Source organism: Chenopodium album, chromosome 19 (assembly GCF_948465745.1).
Source record: "Chenopodium album chromosome 19, dcCheAlbu1.1, whole genome shotgun sequence".
In the NCBI taxonomy this organism is placed as follows: domain Eukaryota; kingdom Viridiplantae; phylum Streptophyta; class Magnoliopsida; order Caryophyllales; family Amaranthaceae; genus Chenopodium; species Chenopodium album.
In genome coordinates this window covers 26,046,226-26,055,003 of record NC_137852.1, presented here as the reverse complement: position 1 = coordinate 26,055,003, position 8,778 = coordinate 26,046,226, and the positions used below count along the sequence as shown (strand labels likewise).

The 8,778-nt window shown below is 43.9% G+C and overlaps 1 non-coding gene across 1 annotated transcript; it reads left to right on the top strand.

Annotated features, from left to right (window-relative positions):
* The first annotated feature begins 8,348 nt into the window (after window positions 1-8,348).
* LOC145596243 (small nucleolar RNA R71) lies at window positions 8,349-8,454 on the top strand. The gene has a single exon (XR_014103107.1). It is a non-coding gene; the product is annotated as a small nucleolar RNA R71 (small nucleolar RNA).
* The last annotated feature ends 324 nt before the right edge of the window (window positions 8,455-8,778 follow it).

Here is an 8,778-nt window from a genome sequence, read left to right as displayed (position 1 = left end):
GAAATAATCAACAACAAACAACACAACAACAAGACCAATATCCAAAATCCACCAAAAACCTTATCTAAAACTTCCCACCGAGCCAAAGGTGCCGTCCCCATGCTAACACATCCTTTTGACCCTCCCCCCTCACAAAATGAAAGCATCGACCCCGATGCCGACAACCATGCAAAAATAGGGAAAAGGGGAGAGCAAAAGGGAAACAAATATGCAAATAAAAAGACTAATGGCCACTCGGGCCGGCACCATCATCACCGCCAAAACCATCGCCCCCATCCCAACCTCCGGTGAAACCGGGTGGAAAACCGTAATAACCCTTAAATAGGTCCTGTTGGGATGGGGTCAATTGGTCAAAGGGCGGTTGTTGAACGAGGGGCTCGGGGTGACGGGGGTCAACATAATAATAAGCGGGGTCACCCCTATAATCACTCCCCCCCGGGGCCCTATAGTCATAAGGCGGGAAGTTGCGCCTTGGCACATCGGGGCTCTCAACCCCTTGCCAATAAGGGTACGTAGGGAGGCCATCTCCACCCCGGGAAGGTACCGACCCTTGTTGGGGCGGCACATAAGGGTAGTTGACCGGGGGTGCGACCTCCCCCCTACGTACACTAGCATCATATAAGGCACTAGTTTGATAAGAAAGAGTTTGGTGGTCGGAATACATACCATGCATGGAAAGTCTCATGCGGTCTATTTGCGCCCACATAGCCGCCATATCTTGCTCAATGTCATATGGCGGTTGTTGTTGTTGTTCTTGTTGTTGTTGTTGTCGTTGTTGTCTTCTTCTTCTTCCTTGGTGTTGTTGTTGTTGAAATGGTTGTTGTTGTTGTTCCTCTTGTTCTTCTCCTCTTCCTTCCTCCTCCTCCTCATGCACTTCCTCTAACCCGACCCCCTCAACAAAATTAACATCTTCCTCCATCTCATCCTCATCAACCCTACCATTGTCCCTAGGGACCATCCATACATTTCTAGCCTCGCGAAAAATGGAGGTAGCGATCGGGTTAGGTAAAAGGCAGTGGTGGGTATTCCTTACTAACCAAGAGTAGGTACCGGCTCTCTTAGTACTAGTAATGAAGCGGAGGGTGTTAACTTGCCTCAAATTGATCCAAATGTCCTCACTCCCTCCAACCGGAGTGCAAGACTCCAAGAACCGCTCTTGGTTGAAATACCTCACCAAGCGGGTCACCATGCCCCCACAATGAACCTCTCCCGTCTTCACCCCGTGCATTATCTCCTTGCACCCTTCCATGAAAATGTACCCAAAGTTTATCCTAGAACCCAATTCCGGCTTAGTAGCCTTCCACAAAACCACTATCTCCTCCCGAGATAACTTACCCAAATCTTGCTTACTATAGACCGAGTACCCAAGAATTCTATGGAGGATCCTAAGGACCGGATGAATGATCTCACTAGCAAGGGAAGTTTTAGAGTCGAAATGCTTTTTGTGGGCTATGGTTCTCCACCAAGCAACCTCGTTGTACTCACTTTGGGCAAGGGTGATAAGAGGTTCGAAAATATCACCATCGGGGTTGAAACCTAAGGCCATATTAAACTCGGCTAGGTTCATGGTGTGTTTGATGTTGAAGAGTTGGAAGGAGATGATATAGTCGGTGTCCCCAACCCTATTGAACTCGAAGGTGGAGAAAAACTCGATCGAGGGTTCCAAGTATGTACGGGGGTTAAACTTCAAGAATTCACCTAAGTTAAGGTTGTTGAGAAGCACCTCAAGATCATTATCTATCCCTAGCTTGGCCATATCGTCACGGAAGTAGTGGCGGGTGGGTCTAAACCTACGGTCTTTCATTTTGTTGTAAATGGGCAATTGCTTAGACCGGTTCCATAATTTAAGAGGAGGGAGAGGAGGAGGGGCGTCATCTTGGTTAGTAGAATGTGTTTGAGGGTTAGGGGTAGAGGAATGGCCTTGAGAAGATTGGCCAGGAGATTGGGTTGAGCGGTTCTTGCTTCTCTTTGATCGCCTCAACAAATTCATTTTTTTGTTTTTTTTTTTTTCACACAAGCTCACACAAAATGCACAAGAAATAATCCAACTCCCTCAATCAAACAACAAACACCTCAAACACTCACAATCCTCCTTCAAATCCAACCAAAACCCCCAAAAACTACAAGGTACCTGTTTCAATCAACACAACAACCAAAATTCCAACAACAAATACCAATATTAATAATCATCCATCAAATATATGCAAGATTTGTCTAGAAAAATCAATCATCACTCAAAAATACCAAACTTCACAAAAATAATCATGAAACACAAAGATCATGCTCAAAATCAAGATAAACCAACCAATGTAAAGAAATCAATTGAAAGTGACAAGAATAATACAAAGGTTAGAAGTATACCAAGATTGGAGACTTAAAACAAGCCAAGAACACCACACACTACCGGAATTTGCCGAAAAATCACGAGAAACTTGAGTAGAAGTGATGAAAATGGAGAAATAAGGTAGTTTTTGTGAAAATTTGATGGAAAAATTGAAGAAAGGAGTAAGGATTTGATGATTTGGGGTTAGGGTTTGAGTGTATGTAGAGAGAGAAAGAGGAAAATTAGAGAGGAGATGAGAAAATAAGAGAGGAGAGAGAAGGGGAGGGGATTTCCGGGTAATGTAAACCCAGAATCCCGCGCCCTCTCCCGATAGTGCCGCGGTCTCGGGAACTCTCCGGCGCCCGCGGTGAGACCGCAGGGCAACCGCGGGGAGTTCCTGACCAATTTTACGCATTTCTTACCTGATGGGTGCCGCGCCCTCTCCAAAACAGCCGCGCCCTCTCCAAAACTTCCCGCGCCCGCGGGGCAACCGCGGGAAGTTCCTGATCCATTTTCTTCTTTTTGGCTGATTTAAGGGCCGCGCCCTCTCCAATTTGCCGAGACCTCTCCAAACTCCCCCGCGCCCGCGGAGAGACCGCGGGGCAACCGCGGGGAGTTCCTGATTCAATTTTCTTGTTAAAGCTGGAGAGGCCCCCGAGGTCTCTCCAAGCCCTCGGGGAGCCCTCTCCCCTGCACTCTAAACACTTCATAGAACCCCTTCTTTTCAACAAGAGATAACAATGGGCAACCTACAAAACAAACACAAAACCAACACTTAGTAAGATCAAAACTAGACAAGGAAAATGAAACGGAGGGAAAAGAAAAGAAAAAGAGATGAGAATCCGGGTTGCCTCCCGTAAGCGCCTTTGGTTAACGTCGTTAGCTCGACGTGCATCACTCCACTCAAGGTGATTGGAAAAGAATCATATGGTGGACAAGACCAACAAACACTTTGTCAAAGTACTTCTTGAGCCGATGACCATTAACCTTAAATGTCGATGAGGAATCCAAAGGAGAAATTTCCACGGCACCATTACCAAAAACATCCTTTACCAAGAACGGACCACTCCATCTTCACATGAGTTTTCCGGTGAATAACTTCATTCTAGAATTATAGAGGAGGACTTTGTCACCTACACAAAACTCCTTTTTCTCAATCAACTTGTCGTGAACCTCCTTGGATCGAGCTTTGTAAGTGCTAGCACGATCGTAAGCATCAAGTCGAAGTTCCTCTAATTCATGAAGGTCCAACCACCTCTTCTCTCCCGCACTTGCTAAGTCAAAATTTATCTTCTTGATGGCCCACATGGCACGATGTTCAAGCTCAACCGGGAGATGGCATGATTTTCCATAGACAAGGCGATATGGAGTGGTACCGATGGGTGTCTTGAAAGCCGTCCTATAAGCCCATAGAGCATCATTTAATTTGTCCGCCCAATCCTTTCTATTTCGAGCAACCGTCTTTTCAAGAATAAGCTTGAGTTGACGATTTGAAACCTCAACTTGGCCACTCGTTTTAGGTTCATAGGGAAGCCCAAATCGTTGAAGCACACCATGTTTCCTCAACATCTTTTGAAAGGCATTATGGACAAAATGGGATCCATTATCACTTATCACCGCCTTTGGGACACCAAACCTTGGAAAGATGATCTTCTTGAATAACTTCAATACAACCTTGTGATCATTTGTCGGAGAGGCGATGGCCTCAACCCACTTAGAAACATAGTCCACTGCCACAAGAATATATTGATTCCCATATGAGGAGGGAAATGGTCCCATGAAGTCAATTCCCCACACATCGAACACCTCCAATTCAAGGATAGGTTGTTGAGGCATCTCATTTCGCTTGGAAATGTTCCCAACTCGTTGACATTGGTCACATGATTTAACAAAGCCCCATGAATCCTTGAAGAGATGTGGCCACCAAAAACCACTTTGAAGGACTTTAGTAGCGGTCTTGGAAACACCCATGTGTCCACCACTAGGGTCCGAGTGGCACATTTTTAAAACACTAGGCACCTCTTCATTTGGAACACAACGCCTAAGTAAACCATCAACCCCACGTTTGTATAAGATAGGTTCATCCCACAAATAGTGCCTTGCTTCTCTTTTGATCTTCCTCTTTTGATTCTTGGAGAAAGAAGGTGGAAACTCCCCACATGCTAGAAAATTGACCAAATCGGCATACCATGGGAGTTCCTTCACCTCTATGGCATATAAGAAATCATCAAGCATTTTATCTTCTATTGGTAAACCATCATCATGAATTTGATCCCCTTCAAGGCGAGAAAGATGGTCCGCCACTACATTCTCCGCACCCTTCTTGTCCCTAATCTCAATCTCAAAAGCTTGTAATTCAAGTACCCATCGAATCAACCTTGGCTTGGACTCTTTTTTAGAAAAGAGATACTTGAGGGCCGCATGATCCGTGAAGACTATGGTCTTGGAACCCAACAAGTAACACCGGAATTTCTCAAAAGAGTGCACAATAGCCAAAAATTCCTTTTCCGTTGTTGTGTAGTTCTTTTGAGCCCCATTGAGAGTCTTGGACATATAGTAAATGACATGAAGTTTCTTGTCTACCCGTTGTCCCAAAACACCTCCAATTGCCCAATCACTTGCATCACACATCAACTCAAAAGGAAGATCCCACCTTGGGCCTTGAACAATAGGAGTAGAGATTAGGGCCTTCTTCAATGTATCAAATGCCTTCAAGCATTTGTCATCAAAATTGAACTCAACATCTCTTTGAAGAAGGTCATTTAGGGGCTTAGCAATGAGTGAGAAGTCCTTAATGAATCTCCTATAAAAACCCGCATGACCAAGGAACGATCTCACTCCCTTGACATTTATCGGAGGTGGAAGCTTTTCTATCACATCAATCATTGCCTTATCCACGTCAATGCCCTTATTTGAAATCTTGTGCCCAAGCACTATCCCTTCCTCCACCATGAAGTGGCACTTCTCCCAATTAAGCACCAAATTGACCTTTTCCCATCTTTCTAGGCATCTCTCAAGATTATTGAGGCAATCCTCAAATGAAACACCTCCCACAGAAAAATCATCCATGAAAACTTCCATTTCCTCTTCAAGCATGTCCCCAAAAATGCTCATCATACACCTTTGAAAGGTCGCCGGAGCATTACACAATCCAAAGGGCATTCTTCTATATGCAAAAGTACCATAGGGGCATGTGAAGGTTGTCTTTTCTTGATCTTCGGGATGAATGGGAATCTGAAAGAATCCCGAATATCCATCAAGGAAGCAATAGAATTTGTGCCTAGTCAACCTTTCAAGCATTTGGTCAATAAAAGGGAGAGGGAAGTGATCCTTTTTGGTTGATGTGTTTAGACGTCTATAGTCTATACACATCCTCCAACCGGTGACCGTTCTAGTTGGAATGAGCTCACCTTTCTCATTCTCAACTACGGTCATACCCCCCTTTTTAGGAACGACATGCACGGGGGAAACCCACCTTGAGCTTGAGATGGGGAATATGATTCCCGCATTCAAAAGCTTGGTGATCTCTTTCTTAACTACTTCTCCCATTTGGGGATGTAGTTTCCGTTGTCGTTCAATAGAAGGAAGGGCGCCTTCCTCAAGCGTTATGTGGTGTTGGCACAAAGTGGGGCTTATACCTTTAAGGTCATCAATTGTGTACCCCAAAGCACTTTGGTGTTTTCTCAAAACACCACATAACGCTTGAGCTTGGCTTTTTCTCAAGGATGCACTAACTATCACGGGGTAAGTAGAATGAGGGCCCAAGAATTCATACCTAAGGTGTGATGGTAGAGGTTTGAGCTCTACCATAGGCACACCATTACCTTCTTGTGATGTGGTTGCTTGCAAAGCTTCATTGCTTGAGATTCCAAAGCATGTTTGCTCATCCACATCCTCCACACTTCCATCAAGTAATTCCTCATAGAAATTCATCTCCTTGCATGAAGCACCTACCTTGTCTTTGTTCAACAATACATTCTCAAGAGCATCGTTAGAAGTGAGCAAGTGCTCATGCATGGAAGACACAACAATATCAAGTGAATCAATCATCATACAATTTTCCAAAGAAGAACATGGATATTTCATGCTTTCATTCAAATCAAATTCAATAACCTCTTCTCACACCTTAAGGGAGATCTTAGCATTTCTCACATCAATCATGGCTCCCGAGGTAGCAAGAAAGGGTCTACCTAAAATGATTGGAATGGTGGCATCCTCATCCATTTCAAGAACAACAAAATCTACCGGAAACACAAACTTCCCAACCCTCAAAGGGACATCTTCTACTTTACCTTTTGGAAATTTGATAGACCTATCCGCTAATTGCAAGGTAATGTTAGAAGGTAGAAGTTCCCCTAATTCAAGTCTTTGATAAACCGAATATGGCATTAGGCTCACACTAGCTCCCAAGTCACATAAGGCATTATCAATTTGCATTTTGTTGATTGCACAAGGGATGGAGAAGTTTCCGGGGTCTTTCAACTTGGGTGGCATTTTGTTCATGATGATAGCACTACAATTTTCGGTCAAATTGATGGTCTCCACAACCTCACAAGTTCTTCTCCCACTCAAAATGTCCTTGAGGAATTTGGCATAGTTTGGCATTTGGTTGATCACATCGGTAAAAGGTAGAGAAAGGTGAAGTTGTTTTAACATTTCAATAAATCTCCCAAATTGTTCATCCAATTTGTGTCTCATGAATTTTTGTGGGTAGGGGAGTTTGGGTCTTACAATCTCTTTCTCTACTCTCACCTCTCTAGGTGTCTCAACAACTACCTCATCCAATGATGCTCTTTTTTCCTCATCCTCAACCAAAATCTCCCTAGGAATCTCCTTATCTACACCATTTCTAGGCAATACCTCCTCAAGAACCTTTCCACTCCTAGTAACAATAGCATTCACGGGTTTCTTGGGGTCAAGGCCTTGGGAAGGTAAAGAAGAAGGGCTAGCATGATCTTTCAAGGCATTAGCAAGTTGAGAGATTTGGTTTTCAAGCATTTTATTGTGGGTCATCATTTCATTGAATTTTTTATCGCTCACGGCCATGTATGTGTTCAACAACTTGGTTTGATTCTCAATTATCTCCTCCAAATTAGTCCTAGGTGAAGAAGGTTGAGAATAGGAACTTTCACCTTGAGTTTTTGGAACAAACCCGGGTGGGGGACCTCTTTGAGAATTATTTTGAAAATTGCCCCGTCCTTGATTGTTCCAACTACTCCTATTTTGATTTTGGCCATAATTTTGATTATGGTTTCCACCACCTTGATTATGGTTACCACTACCTTGGTTATGATTTCCATAACCTTGGTTTTGAGTACCATAATTTTGGCCTTGATTACCATAATATTGGCCTTGATTTTGGCCACTATAACCTTGACTATTATAGCTACCACGAGAACCTTGGTTCCCTTGGTTTCTATAACCACCGCCTTGGTTATAGTTGTCAAAATTGCCTTGGCCTTGGAAGTTCCTATTCCATTGACCCCTTTGATTATCAAACCGTTGACCATTATTATTTGACACATAATTCACATGTTCACTCTCGTGGTTATCAAACTCATCAACACATTCATTAGGACAAACACTAGAATCATGATCATACGATCCACATGCATCACAAAACAAACAACCCAAAGGCATATTATGCGAAGAGGGAGGGGGTTGAGAGTTAGAAGGAGTACCTCTCCCCTTAAATTGGGAGGGAAGATTAGAAGCTTGAGAAGAGGAAGAAGTGCTCTCCAACTTAGCCATGATTGCGGTGACCTCTTTCCCTAAATTTGTCATTTGAGAGGAAAGGTTGTTGATTGCATTGAGATGGTCCACCGAATACAATGAAGATTGTTTGCTTGAAGAGTCCCTCTCTCCATCTTGCCAATCCCTATAATAAGTCACCACATCCTCAATGATGTCCACAACTTCTTCTTCGGTTATGTTCATGATAGGGCCCCCGGCCCCTCCATCAAGGCATGACTTGCCTTGGGGACTTAAACCGCCATAGAAGATTTGGATCACTTGGTATGTGGGGATTCCATGATGAGGGCACTCCCTTTGATACTCTTTGAATCTCTCCCATGCTTCGTAAAGGCTTTCACTCGGCCTTTGCTTGAACCCTTGAATCAAGGCTCTTGCCTCCGCCGTCTTCTTTTGGGGGTAGAAGCGGGACAAGAAATCCTTTGTGACATCGTCCCAAGTTCTCAAGGAGTTGGGCTTCACCTCCTTGTCTAGCCACTCCAAGGATCTTCCGATTAGAGAGAAAGGGAACAACTTGAGGCGGATGAATTCTTGAGAAACCCCATTGACTTTAATGGTATTGCAATATTTTTCAAATTCTTTCAAATGGTTCAATGGGCTCTCATTCTTAGCCCCACTATATTGCCTTCTCTCGATCAAGGTGATCATTGCTGGACGGATTTCGAAGTCATTTGCCGGGGTAGTGGGAGGAGCTATCCCACTTT